Source organism: Capsicum annuum, chromosome 3 (assembly GCF_002878395.1).
Source record: "Capsicum annuum cultivar UCD-10X-F1 chromosome 3, UCD10Xv1.1, whole genome shotgun sequence".
NCBI classification, from domain to species: domain Eukaryota; kingdom Viridiplantae; phylum Streptophyta; class Magnoliopsida; order Solanales; family Solanaceae; genus Capsicum; species Capsicum annuum.
In genome coordinates this window covers 4,589,914-4,604,582 of record NC_061113.1, presented here as the reverse complement: position 1 = coordinate 4,604,582, position 14,669 = coordinate 4,589,914, and positions in this window count along the sequence as shown.

Sequence of the window (14,669 nt, the reverse complement as noted above, 5' to 3'; positions counted from 1 at the left end):
AAAGTCGTCACCACGAAGCAATTCTTCTTCCGAGGAGACAAAGTCGTCACCACAAGGACTCGAAATTCTTCCTAATGGGAAGAGGTTTTCTGCATAACTATAAACATCCTTAATGTAACCTTCGTATGGATGTACATTAGTTTCCAATTTTCTCCAACTATTTTTTCCAACGTCATGAAAATGAAAGGTAAAATAACCTAATTCGATCACAACGAATACAATCTCCCCATTACAAGAATTGCAAATTTCTCTACTAGTCATGTAAATATCCCCAACTTCTTGATTCAACAAAATGACATACCTCTCCCATTCTTCTTTTGTAGAATTTCTTAAAAAGCACAAATCCTCTTCGCCAAAGGGCATAATGTACACGACTGCTAATTCTCCCTTCACTTCTATCAGTTTGAAATTCAGATTAAAGATTGGGCTTAAATCATCGCACAATTTGATAATTCTAAAATTTTCAGTTTTTACATTGAACGCAGCTATGAAGTTATCTTTGCAATCGAACATATAGATAACTCCATCAATGCAAACTCTCCCATTAAATATTGGAACAAAATCAATCATAAAGCTACTTTCAATCTCTCTCCATGATTCGTCTATACCCAATGTGAACACCCAATTTCTTGTGGGACCCAATGAAGCATCACATGTCATCAAAATTTTATATTTATTTTCTTCTGGTTCATAACCTAATGAATAACTATACGAAGGGTCAAAATCAATTGAGCTAGGAGGTTTTCTCTGGTTAGAGAGACGTATTATTCTCTCGTGCTGGGATTGTAAATTCTAACAGACTCCACAGTCTCATTCCATACGCAGAACAAACCGTCAGCATACATTACATGATCATAATGAAGATTATCAAAATTCCATCTAGAGGCTTTTCCATTTTTCGATTGCTCCATGATGTAAAACCTTCGCTTTTCCGCACAAGCAATTTTATTGCACCCACACAAGTCATAGAGCGACATTGATGAATATCAACAAAATCTAATTTTGATAAAAGAGAATTAAAAAATCTAGAAACACACCTGAATCGCATCAATGACGTGACAGGAAGCCGTGAGAATATTTCAATAATTATTTCTTGGGAAATTGTAGGATTTCTTGTAGTAGGTTTCATCATGGCGGCTGAAGGCTTAACTAAATAACAAGAAGACTTTATATATTCTTATGACATTAAATGCAACTCCATCTTCTTCTTTTTTCTGAAAAGTTTCATTTATGATTAGTTACTAAATAAGCTCTCAATAATTAATAGAAAAATTTAAATTAATTGAATTTTTTACCAGACTTTTATATTTAAAAAAAAAATAACTCTTGAACAGTATATAAAAATAATTTTTTAAAAATCTACAAAGAGTAGACATGTATTCTTATCATATTAAATGTAACTCCATCTTCTTTTCTTCTTTTTTTTGAACAATTTCATTTATGATTAGTTACTTAATAATCACTCAATAACTAATGGTAAAAATTTTATGATGAGGTGTTTGACTAGATTTTTTATAAAGAAAAAAAGAGTAATTTTAAACAGTACATCAAAGTGGTTTTTCAAAAGCTAAAAAGAGTGTTTTTTTTAAATCTTAATCAGATACATATTATTATTTTGATATTGAAAAAAATAATTTTAAATTGACCCTCTATAAATTTTTAAAAATTTGTCCCAACTTAAAATGTTGAATATTACTCACTTACAATTGTTTTGTAGTTTTATGTGAAAATTTAAATTCTTAAAGGATCACTTTTGTGTGTATATATTTTAAGTTTGAGGTAATCTAATACTTTCGCGAGATAAAGTACACTTTACTACAAGTTCTTAAGGTGTCACATAACGGTTAATATAGTGGATTGAGAGTCATGCAAATTCAAATAAAAGTTTCAGTAAAAATAAAAATATTAGGTAATTCTGATAAATACTTATTTGTATTTACACTTAACTAAATGTGTAACCTTGCGAATTAACAAATCAAAATAAAAATAAATACCATTTAAACCAAGCTTAAATGTCTAGTGAATGTATATACAAGATACTGTTACCTTTTTCACAAATTCTTTTAGTTTTTGAATGCATAAAATAACCTACCTATTACTTTTTATGAAAGTTCGATGAACTTCGATAGGTTACACTTGATTGCACACAATATTGCTTTCACCTTTCATACTAGCTAGTGGTTTTAAACTAAACCCTGAGATTACTCGCTGTCTTTCACCTTTCGAGGTCATTGTTAGGAAAGACTAAAAAAAAGAAATTTTCAACGGACACAAGTCCTCAGAACTTGATACTTGCATGGATAGAGTTACGTGATAGCTATACTTAGTGAACTTATTTGGTGCAAATATTAATTAGTCGAATAAATTTTGAATAGTAGATGATGATGATAAAGAAAAGACACCAACATGAGTTGTAGTGGATCATTCGATACCCCTTTATCATTAACAAGAGACCTTTGTTTAAACCCTTAAAAACTAAAATTATTTTTATCTAAAGTAATGCGCTTGTAAATGAGTCCTACTATACATGTATCTAGTCTAGCGTTTGGCCATGAATATTAAAAGTTCATCTTCAAAATCTATTTCACCTTTGACCATAAATTGAACATCAATACTTCCAAAAACTTCATGTTCCAAAAGATATATCGAGACTTTCACTCATAAAATTATAATTTTTTTCAAATAAAATGTATATGCAAACACATGTTTAGGTTTCAAAAACCAACTTCAAGAACTCAAACTTTCAAGTTCAAAATCTATGACCAAATAGCAGCTAAATTAATAACGCCCATTTTCGGGCCCATAGAATGAAAAAGATCCTATTGAAATTTGTAACCTAGGAATTATAAACTCTATTCTTAACTACACACACAATCCAAGGTATGTGTTCCCAAAGCCTCTGAGTTTTCTCCAACTTGAAGACTAGCACCTAGTTCAGTTTATAACACATCGAAATTATTAATACATCAATATTTCAACATAATAACAACTTCTAACAATCAATGCTAAAACATTTAGCTAGATTATATGCTAGGATCAGGTTCTTCAATGTGTTTCTTCATTGATTGAGCACTTAGTGAAGTCAATCTATCAATTGCCTTTTTCTTCTTTGTAAGTGTATTTATCACTCTGAATAACATATCTTCTATTTAGGCACAACTCTCTAAAGAGTCATTCTTCATTTCAAAGTCTTCCTTCAATCAGAACTCTCATTACTTAGACTTCTACTTCAAGTGAGACTCCTTATTCAATTCCAGCTATTTGTAGTCAAACACCAACTCTTCAAATTAGCATATGTTTATTTACTTGAGTTTATTAGAATTAATCACCCATCTGGTCCTTGATTCGTGCACCCTTATCTTTAATCATCAATGATTTTACTATAAGTTCAGCTGCATGAGACAGTATGTCTGTGAACTAGCTCGACTGACATGTTTCATATCACGTTGTCAATCATCAAAACTACATAGCACCTAACATTATTTCACTTAAAATAATATTAAAGATTGTAAAAAAAATAAAAGGTACAAAATTTAAATAAAAGAAAAAAAGAAATCTACTTTTATCAAAAATATTTTAGAACTTTGATTTAAACAACTCAAGTATATTAATAAATAAAGTTTTTACAACAATATTCAAGGAAATGCATTGCACATAAATCACCAATATCTTATTAATTAAAATTAATTGTTTCTTTTATAAATAATAATATTACTATGAAGGTAATTTCTTAAGGTCTTCTAAGAATACTATCCTTAAAAAAAAAAAGTAGTACGTAAAATTCAAAAATAATTTTAAATTATTAATAACATTTTTGTCATGTGTATAGATTTAAGACTATGTATTAAAATTTGATTTTAGACCACTAAATTTATTGAAACGACCTTCCAAGTACTACCCCTACCTACGAACCAATTTATGTTGCGGATCCATTAACAATCCTCGGCATAATGCATGTTAGCGCAAAACGCTGGAGGGACTCACAACAATTTCCAATGAATGAGCATCTCGATTCTTGGCCAAGGAAAGGCAAACAATTGTAACATACAAGTGCCGCTCGACAATAATGATTGTCAGCCATCCATCCGGCAGTGCAATAAGACTTCCATAAATAAAGTTTTTTGAGGAAATTTCGAGGCCTAAGACTAAGAGATTCTTTTTAAACTAACATCTTAATTCGAGACAGAAACTAGTGATTATTGGTTCGAATGCGCACCAATAAAGAGTGTCATTTTGATAGGTCATCCCGCTCCACATTGCACACTTAAAAGAATAAAACTCATTCTTGTCCATATCAGCAGGGAGTCGATCGTAGCTATATTTACTTAACGCTAACAGATGGAGATCGGTTACATTCCTATCAATGAGGAAAGTTGACTGGTTGAAAAACATGACCGACCCATCTATAAAGTTGACAAAAACTACATGAGTTTCAATGGATGTTGAGCCAGCGTGGTGGTGAGAAATCCAAATCAATGTAGTCCATGTTTTGGATTCAGGCAAAGGACTAATTTCATTATCGTATAGGGAACTAAGTTCATTCTGAATCTAAGTGTAGAAAATCAAAGATACATCAACTCATCACTAAATACCATCCACATTTCATCTCTTTCATTTAGTAGTGTTAATGGAATCATTGTTTAATCTTAATTAACACATATCTAAACATGTCAAATGGGCCAGTTCGGCCTGTTTAACCCGATCAAACCAATGGGCCCGACCCATTTAGCCAGTGGTTTGTAGGGCCAGCCAAAGGTTTGGACCCGGTGGATCGGCCCGATTAGAAAACCGGACTAGGCCCACCATATAATTGGACCGGTTGTTTTAAAAAAAAAAATTCTAATTGGATTAGCCATTGGGGGTAATGGCCCAAATGACCATTGGAGGCCCAACGGCTATAAATCCGTTGTTCTCAACGGCCATTTGGCCATTTCCCCATTTATCTTTAAAAAAAAAAAAATTTCAAAAATTTAGTATAAATATCCTAATTCAAAATTCATTTTTCACACAATTCTAAAACTCTCAAATCTTAATCTCTCTCAAATCTTCTAATTATCTACTAAAGTGCTTAATTTTATTTTTTAATTTTGCAATTACATATACAAGGAGAAGTTTCTAAAGTCGCAATTTTCGGATACTTTCAAAATTTGGTATTGTCATTCCATCTTTTAACTTTAATTTTTAATTAGTGTATTAATTGTTGAATATTTATTTTTATTATTTGTGTGTATTTGAAATATTTTTTAGTTTATTTTTTAATATGGATAAAATAAGAAATCTCGGTAGAAGTGTCAAAAAAATTTATCCCAAAAGTGGTAATGGTAGCACAAAACGAATTGGTGGCAGTTCCGATAGAGGTAGTTCAAGTAATATATATACATGTGTGCCTCCGATACCGGTTAGTCAACATTTTGAGAAGAAATAGGTGTAGGTGCTCACGATATGAATTACGCAGAAGCTCAGAATATTTATGGTATATAGAAGAAGAAAATGAAGTAGATGCGTTTAATTTAGATGAAGATAATGATAATATTGGTGAGACACCCGCAGTAGGAAATGCTAATGTTAGATCTGAATCGGTTAATCGTTCTCCCCGTGCCCTAAGAGGCCGTTGAAAATTTAGTATTGCATAGGAATTTTTTCAGAAATAGAAGGAAAAAGTAAGGTGCAATGTAATATTTGTCAAATGATATATGAGCATAAAATCGGAGGCAATATAGGGGGTACGGGTTCATTGATGAGATATTTAAGAGATAGACACTCTACAGAGTTATTTATTGTACAAGGTGGTGAGGCTGTTAGTGGGCCAACACAAACTATATTTAACCCAACAACCGATCAATTAACTAAAAAAACATGATAAAATGAAAGACCGGAAAGAAATAGCGACAATGATAGTCGTGGGTTGTTTTCCTTTCACTTTTGCTTCTTCTGATACTTTTATTCATTATATTCAAGAAATTTATAATCCTATGTTTAATGGTATTTCTAGAAATACTTGTCGGACCGATATTTTTAAGCTACATGCACAATATGTTTATTATTTATCAACATTATTAAAGAATATTCAATGTAGAATTGCTCTAACTTCTGATCTTGATCGTACCGTTAATAAAAATGATTATTTAATCATTACTTGTCACTGTATAGATAGTAATTTTGTCATGCAAAAATGCATTCTACCTTTTTTGTATGATGAAAATCGTAGATCTACTGGAAAATTTATTTTTGAATCTATTACTAAAATCGCAGAATATTATGGTATTGAAAAACAAATCTATGTATCACTTTTGATAATGCATCTAACAATAAGGCTACTATTAAGAAGTTAAAAGCTGATCTTTCTCCATCGCTACCTGAAATATTTCATGTTAAGTGTGTTTATCATATGTATAACTTAATTGTAAAAGTTGGCCTTGAATTTTTTGAGCTTTATATTGAAAAGATCCGACTTTCTGTTGGCTTTATTCAAAGAAATAATCGAAGAGGCAGAGTGAGAGATTTTAAAGTTAAATGTGAACAAAATGGATTTAGACCGATATTAATAGCTAAAGAATGTGCTATTAGATGGAATTCTATTTATAATTATTTAAAAACTTGTCTTGCTTATAAAGTTCTTATTACTATGACTTTTAATTAATTTTGTGGTTCTTTTCCTGTTTGTAGGTTACATGATTCTGATTGGACTGCAATTGATGATCTTGTTAAGTTTTTGAAAAGATTTTACATAGCTACGATTGAATTTTTCGGTGCTTATTATCCTACTGTTTGCAATATTTTAGCTTATTTAGCCGACATTTCTTATTTGCTTAAAGATTATAAGAATAAAGAATGTTACAAAGAAGTTGTTGGTGCTACGTTTGCTAAATTTAAAAAATATTTTTTCCCAATTTTCCCAATTTACTTGGTTGGTGCTATACTAAATCCATGCATGAAATATAATACTATGTGCGACTTTAGTATTGTTATTTATAATTCCTTAGAGATAGTGTCTCAAGAAAAATCAGATTTGTTTACGACTATGAGTGATGCGAACATTTACTTAGAAGCATTATATAATCATTATGCCGATTTAATTGATGTAGCTGTACCGACAAATATCACTCCAATTGTCACTCCTCAAGCTCCCGAGAAGCCATCATCTTCTAAAAGGCTGGCACATAGTGGTATTCCTGATTTCTTTTATGATTAAATGTTTAGGACAGGGTTTCTCCGTCAACAACATACACAACAAATTATCGGGAAGAGCTTAGGTATTATCTTCGACAGGCGGCAAAGGATCGTAGAGCAAGGATCAACGCATTGAATTGGTGGAAGAATAATGAAAGACAATATCTTTTGCTTTCAAAATTAGCTAGAGATATATTGAATGTTCCAACGTCAACCGTTGCATCAAAGAGCGATATAGTCAGGGACGATAACATCTTGGAGACAACCGACACTCATTGGGAAGCAATGCTATGAATGTTATCGTTTGCCTTAGAGATAGAATTAGAGCGGAATGAAGAAACCAAGACAAACAAAATATTGAAGAAATTTTGACTTCAAGAGAGAACTCATCACAATCAAGTCCAATGCATAGTTTTGCCCCCATTGATTTTGATTATCCTATGGTAGTTCCCATTAATATTAACATGAACGAGTTGAAAAAATGATGCGAAACTCGTAATTTTTTATTCATGTAAATTATAAGTGTTAGATCATTTCCAATCAATAAAATACAACATTCATTCGCTCCTTACTTTGAAATTTTTTCATTTAAATTGAATTTCTAGTTTGAATTAAATACTTTTAATATTTAATAATTTAATATATTACTATTAAACTTTACCCTATGTAATAAACATAACAAACATATATACACATATATTCTACATATATACACAAGTGGTATTTAAAGTAGTATATATATATATATATAGTGTATATATGTTGTATGTATATTGTTTCAACTTTCAAGTTTCAAGTGGTATTTTAAGTTGTATATATTCTACATATATGTCTATATAGTATATATTTTTTATAGACTAAAATAATATATATTTAATGTGTATAAGTTTCTAAAGTAGTATAATACTATGATATGTAATGTATAATACGTTACTTTTAATATATTACTATCAAACTTTACACTAAGTAATAAACATAACAAAAATACATACACATGGTGAAAAAATAAATATCTTTTTAAGTTCAAACTTCAAACTAACAAAAAATATAGATTGTATGTATATTATGTAGACTAGTATAAATATTGTAGTATATATTTAGTGTATATATGTTGTATGTATATTGTGTAGACTAGTATATATATTTAGTGAATATATGTTGTATGTTTATTATGTAGACTAGTATATATATTTTATTGTAAGTATATATGTGCATATATTTCCTTTGGAATCTAAACTAACATCTATTCAAAGTATACACGCATATATCTTTTCTAAAGTAGTATAATTTAGTGTATATATGTTGTATGTATATTATTTAATGTAGTAAATATATTGTATTGTACGTATATATGTGCATATATTTTCTATAGAATCTAAACTAGTACTACTTAAAGTATACACGCGTAATTATTTTCTAAAGTAGTATATATTTAGTGTATATATATCATATGTATTTGTAGACTAGTATATAAATTTAGTGTATATATGTTGTATGTATATCATTTAAAATAGTAAATATATTGTATTGTACGTATATATGTGCATCTATTTCCTATAGAATCTAAAGTAGTATCTACTTAAAGTATACACACGTAATTATTTTCTAAAATATATATCGCATGTATTTGTAGACTAGTATATATATTTACTGTATATATGTTGTATGTATATCATTTAAAGTAGTAAATATATTGTATTGTACGTATATATGTGCATGTATTTCCTATAGAATCTAAACTAGTATCTACGTAAAGTATACACGCATAATTATTTTCTAAAGTAGTACTCGCTCTGTTTCAAAAAGAATGACCTACTTTCGTTTTTAGTCTGTTTCAAAAAGAATGACCCCTTTCCATTTTTAGCAACTTTTTACTTTTAACTTTCCACGTGGCATGCTTAAGACCACAGGATTAAAGTATCTTTTATTTAAGACTACAAGATTTAAAAGTCTTCTTTATTTTTTTTAAACTCTGTGCCAAGTCAAACCAGGTCATTCTTTTTGAAATGGAGGGAGTATATATTTAGTGTATATATATCGTATGTATATTATTTAACGTTTGTAAAATGTATATAGGTGTGTATATATTGAAAATGATATGAAAATGTGAATTTATTTTAAAAAAAGAATTGACCGATTTTGACCAGTCCAAACCGGATAAATTATAAGTGGGCCGATTCTAGTCTGTTTGAGATAATTTTACTGTTTTGGACCGAACTAGACCAGCCCGTTAACATTGAACCAGTTTCGGACCCGGCCCCAACCCGACAAAACTTAATGGGCTGGTGCCCGGTAAAACTTAATGGGCTGGTGCCGGGTTGAACCGGACCAGCCCACTTAACAGGTTTACACATATCTCACATCCCTTAATTCCTAACACTGGCGTCACTTCAAAAAAAATACATTCGATAGAGGATCATGTTTAATGTATGATTATTCATTGATTTTCTAAACTAAATAAATATCTTAATGCCAAAGTACGTAATATATTACTTAAACCTAATGGGTAGCCGCTCAAGAATTCCAAGCTTTCCCGGCGATATCTCAATTTAATCCTCTTAGAACTGTCGATGAAATCTCTTTTACTATTCAAATATATCTGCAAATTATAGTGGTGTTTCATCGATTCAAATATATCTGCAAATGAATTGCTTTATGATCTTGAACTCGCGATATATCATATGTAATCGATGATCGAGTGAAGTAATAACACGCATAAATTATACAGATGTAGCGTCAATGCGCATCATCATCATTATTATTATCATCATCATCATCATCATCATTATTATTATTATTATTATTATTATTATTATTCAAAATTTATTCGACTAATTAATATTTGCACCAAATAAATTCACTAAGTATAGATATCACGTAACTCTATCCATGCAAGTATCAAGTTCCGAGGACTTGTGTCCGTTGAAAATTTCTTTTTTTATTTTTTATTTCTAGTCTTTCCTAACAATAACCTCGAAAGGTGAAAGGTGGCGAGTAATCTGAAGGTTTAGTTTAAAATCACTAGCTAGTGAGAAAGGTGAAAGTAATATTGTGCGCAATCAGGTGTAACCTATCGAAGTTCATCGAATCTTCATAAAGAGGAATAGGTAGGTTAAAAAGGTAACAGTATCTTGTACATACATTCATTAAACATTTAATCTTGGTTTAAGTGGTATTCATTTTTTTTTTTTTTGATTTGTTAATTCGTAAGGTTACACATTTAGTTAAGTATAAATGCAAATAATTATTTATCAAAAGCACCTAATATTTTTATTTTTACTAAAACTTTTATTTGAATTCGCATGACTCTCAACCCACTATATTAATCGTTATGTGATACCTTTAAGAACTCGTACTAAAGTGTACTTTATCTTGCAGAGTAGTATATTACCTCAAACTTAAAATATATACAAACAAAAGTGATCCTTTAAAAATTTAAATTTTTCACATAAAATTACAAAAGAATTGTAAGTGAATAATATTCAACACTTTTAGTTTGGGCAAACTTCTAAAAATTATTGGCGGGTCAATTTAAAATTATTTTTTTCAATCTCAAAATAATAATATGTATTTGATTAAGATTTTTAAAAAGTACTATTTTCAGCTTTTAAAAAACCACTTCGATGTACTGTTTAAAGTTAACTCTTTTTTTCTCTATAAAAAATCTAATCAAACATCTCATTAATAAAAGTTTTACCATTAGTTATTGAGGGATTATTAAGTAACTAATCATAAATGAAATTGTTCAAAAAAACAAAATAAGAAGATGGAGTTACATTTAATATAATAAAAATATGTCTACTCTTTGTAGATTTTAAAAAAATATATTTTTATATACTGTTCAAGAGTAACTGTTTTCTTTTTCTTTATAAAAATTTGGTCAAAAACATCAATTAATTAAAAATTTTCTATTAATTATTGAGAGCTTATTTAGTAACTAATCATAAATGAAAATTTTCAGAAAAAAAAAGGAAGAAGATGGAATTACACTCAATGTGATAAAGAATATGTCAACTCTTTGTAGCTTTTAAAATTAACTATTTTTATGTCGTGTTTATAAAAATCTAGTCAAAATCCTCAATTAATAAAAAATATTACTATTACTTCCTCCATTTATCTTTATTTATCCACATTTCTATTGGCACATAAATTTAAAAAATAGTAAATGAAAGGGTAATTTTAACATATCACCCTTGGAATGTATAAATTTAATATTATTGTAAGTACATTAGATAATGAATCATATTTAATAGTAAGGATAACGTTTGTAGTGTTCCATATGTTGAAGTGCTCCTTGATGAAGTATCCAAACTAAACAAGGCCTTCTTAATGATAAAATTAGGTGATGGAAGCTTTTTCACTTCATCTGACATTATATGACCCTTGTGGTTTCATCGTTTTTTTGGGGGGGTTTCGTCTGTTTTTTTGCGTTTTGTTGCTGAAATCCGGCTGTTATATTCATCGGTTTTTGGTCGTGTTATTTTAGAATTTGGGTGATTTGGGTGCTGTTAGTTTCAATCATTCGTGGTCAATTTCTGAGATTTTCGATTTCTCTTGGATTTAGTCGCTGTTGAGGTTTCTCTATTCGGGCTCTTGGTTTTGGTTTCCTTAACTCATATTATCAACGAAATTCGATATTGGAAGGTCCATTTCTTAACCCGTTCTTTTTTTTTTTTTTTTTTATCTTAGTGTGTTGAATGGGTTGTGATTCGTGTGTGGTGTTATTGTGTTTGTTAGATTTTTGGGAATGTTGATCATGACGTTGGTGATTCGGCTATATCGATTTGAGGAATGAGTTTGATCATGTTTTAATGGGTTGATAAAATGAAAATTGGGGTGGAAGTACGAGATTGATAAAATGATGAATTTGGTTAATGTTGGTTTTATTGTTACTTTGTTGTTTAATTTGGATAAGCATGAATATTGTTGGAACGCGATAGTATCATGATTAGGTCATCGAATGAATAGAAAAAAAGTAGGTTTGGGTAGGCAAGATCTAGGAATAAGTGTTTGCTCGTTAAATGGGTTGGATGTTTTTCTAGTTTATCGCACTTGATTAAAATGTACTATTCGGCCGGGGAATGCCTGAGGTACTTGTGTTTATTGGCCGGGGAATGCCCCGAGTATTTTGTATTAGGAGGAAGTTTGTGACGAAGGCCCGAGGCGTCGGGTAAAGCACGGGAGCATAGTTAGGGTTAGCATAAGTTAGATAGGATTTATTTTTCGTATTTCATTTGGACTGTATAATTGAACTGGACATTGTTTTTGAATTTGTTTGCTTGATTGATCGTTTTATTTATGTTTGGTGTGGTTTATACATTCATAGTGTCCAAATTAGCCGATATACTCCACCAAGCACCGTGGTTGAACCACGGGATCGAGGGGTGCCTAACACCTTCCCCTCGGTCAACAGAATTCCTTAGCCGGAATCTCTGTTCGCGGATCAGTTTTATAGAGTCAAAACCGTTTTGAAAAAGGATATCCACGGGTGACTTGGCACACCTACACCTGATTTATGCCAAGTGGCGACTCTGAGTTTTGAAACTAATGAATCCTTTTTCGAAACAATTTTCATCTTTTGTCACTTTAATAATAAAACCTTTTCGAACTATAAAATTAATCTTTTGGGAGTGAAAAAAAGGGGTGCGACAATGATGAGCTTTCTTAAATTCATTGCCGGAGATTATAGCATTCGATGGTTTTGCAACAGATAGAATACAAAGTAAAGACTTAACGGATATCACATGAGAAAATGGACTGCCCTCTTTTCCTCTTGACATTTGAGACTCGGAAAATATAAACTATCCCAACATGTTGAAACTATCAGTATATAGATACCATAACAAAATTCGAAGACTCGGTAAATGCATATATATGTTTAAAAAAAATAAGAACAAATATATAAATCATAAAACTAGTCAATACATGATGAGTAATCACAATTCACAGCCAACTACGCTAGGATTGAGGCTCTACACAAAGTTGCTGTAACTGCTTTGGTACTTTTGGCGTTCATGTTGTTAGGGGTATAAAGTATCCAAACATGTTGAAATTCTCGGAATTTCCCTCCAGTTCTTGGAGGGATCTTTGGATATTTCAGCTTCTCTAAAATATTGTTTCCTAGGATCATATATATAAAGTCAACAAAAATTAACACTAACTCCTTGAAAGAGAATTTCACCACTTCGCGTGCAACACAACAGCACTCTATTATCTATAAAACTTTTGCAAGTAGCGCGCAAGTTGCATATGTTCAATAACAATTTCCAGCCATCTCGTTCCATGTTCCATATGTCCAATCTTTGACTCTCTTTATTGCCGCCATATAAACAAAGGTAACTTTTGAAACTAGTCAAACGAAAGAAGGTGTTCTCACCTACAAAATCTGGCATAGGAAGTTCTTTCCGTTCATCTAACTTCCCATCAAAGTATACGATTATAGAATTTCTAACTACATAGTGTGGCCAAAATACACAACCTCCGATACTAATGCCTTGAGACAAGAACAATTCTTGTACTAATGTTACTATTTAAGTTGCTTTCTCTGTCCAACAATTGTTTTTTAGAGAATAGATAGAATAATTCCGCTTGTAGATAAATATAACCTTGTAATCATCCACACTAGAATCATAACACAGCTCACAACCATTTGGAACTTTGCATTTATGCAAGAGTTTGATATTCTTCGGTAGATGTATTCCACAAAACATATACTTCGTACGCCATAGGGTTCCAGAAAAGCAACAAGCCGTCACACAAGCACAAAACTATGGCTTTTCGGAATTTTTCTGAAGGAAAAACTCCATTGGTTATCGTAACTAATTGGGAAGTTTCCAAGTCTCTAAATTCGAATTCATCAGTATAATGTTTGTATAACAATAGCTTTTCGCGGCCCAACGCTTTGGAGTGATCGCGGTGAGTTCTCCTGTATTCATAATTAGAGATCATAACATTCCACGCCTTACAAACAGATTTGAAATGTAATAAAGCTTTAATTGGTACTCAAGTAAGGATGAGAAATAGGATATCACTAGGAAGATTGTAACAAATATTATCAAAGGCTAATTTCTTTTTTGCCATTATAATATGTAATTGGACAATAATGGTTATGCTAGGGTTTTAGTAGTATCGTGAAGGAGGAATATATATATATACTAGGAAAAAGGCCTTATGTTAGGGTTTAGTCCCAAAAATATTTTTTGACCATATATATATACCAACTAAAAAAAAAAAATTGATTAATTTAATTTAATATTTTAAAATTAGAACTTAGATATTCAAAAACTAATAATAAAAGTACTTCATTATATTGCAATTCTTTTTATATGTACTTTTTCTTGAAAGAATACATGTTAATTGAGAAATAATTAATATATTTTATTTAATCTTATTTTTCACCTTCATTATTCTAGGCCAAAAAAAAAAAAAAATAGTTCTAAAAGGAAGAGGAACTTTTTTTTATGCAAAGAAAAAGATTCATCCTACTTGTTTATCGTACG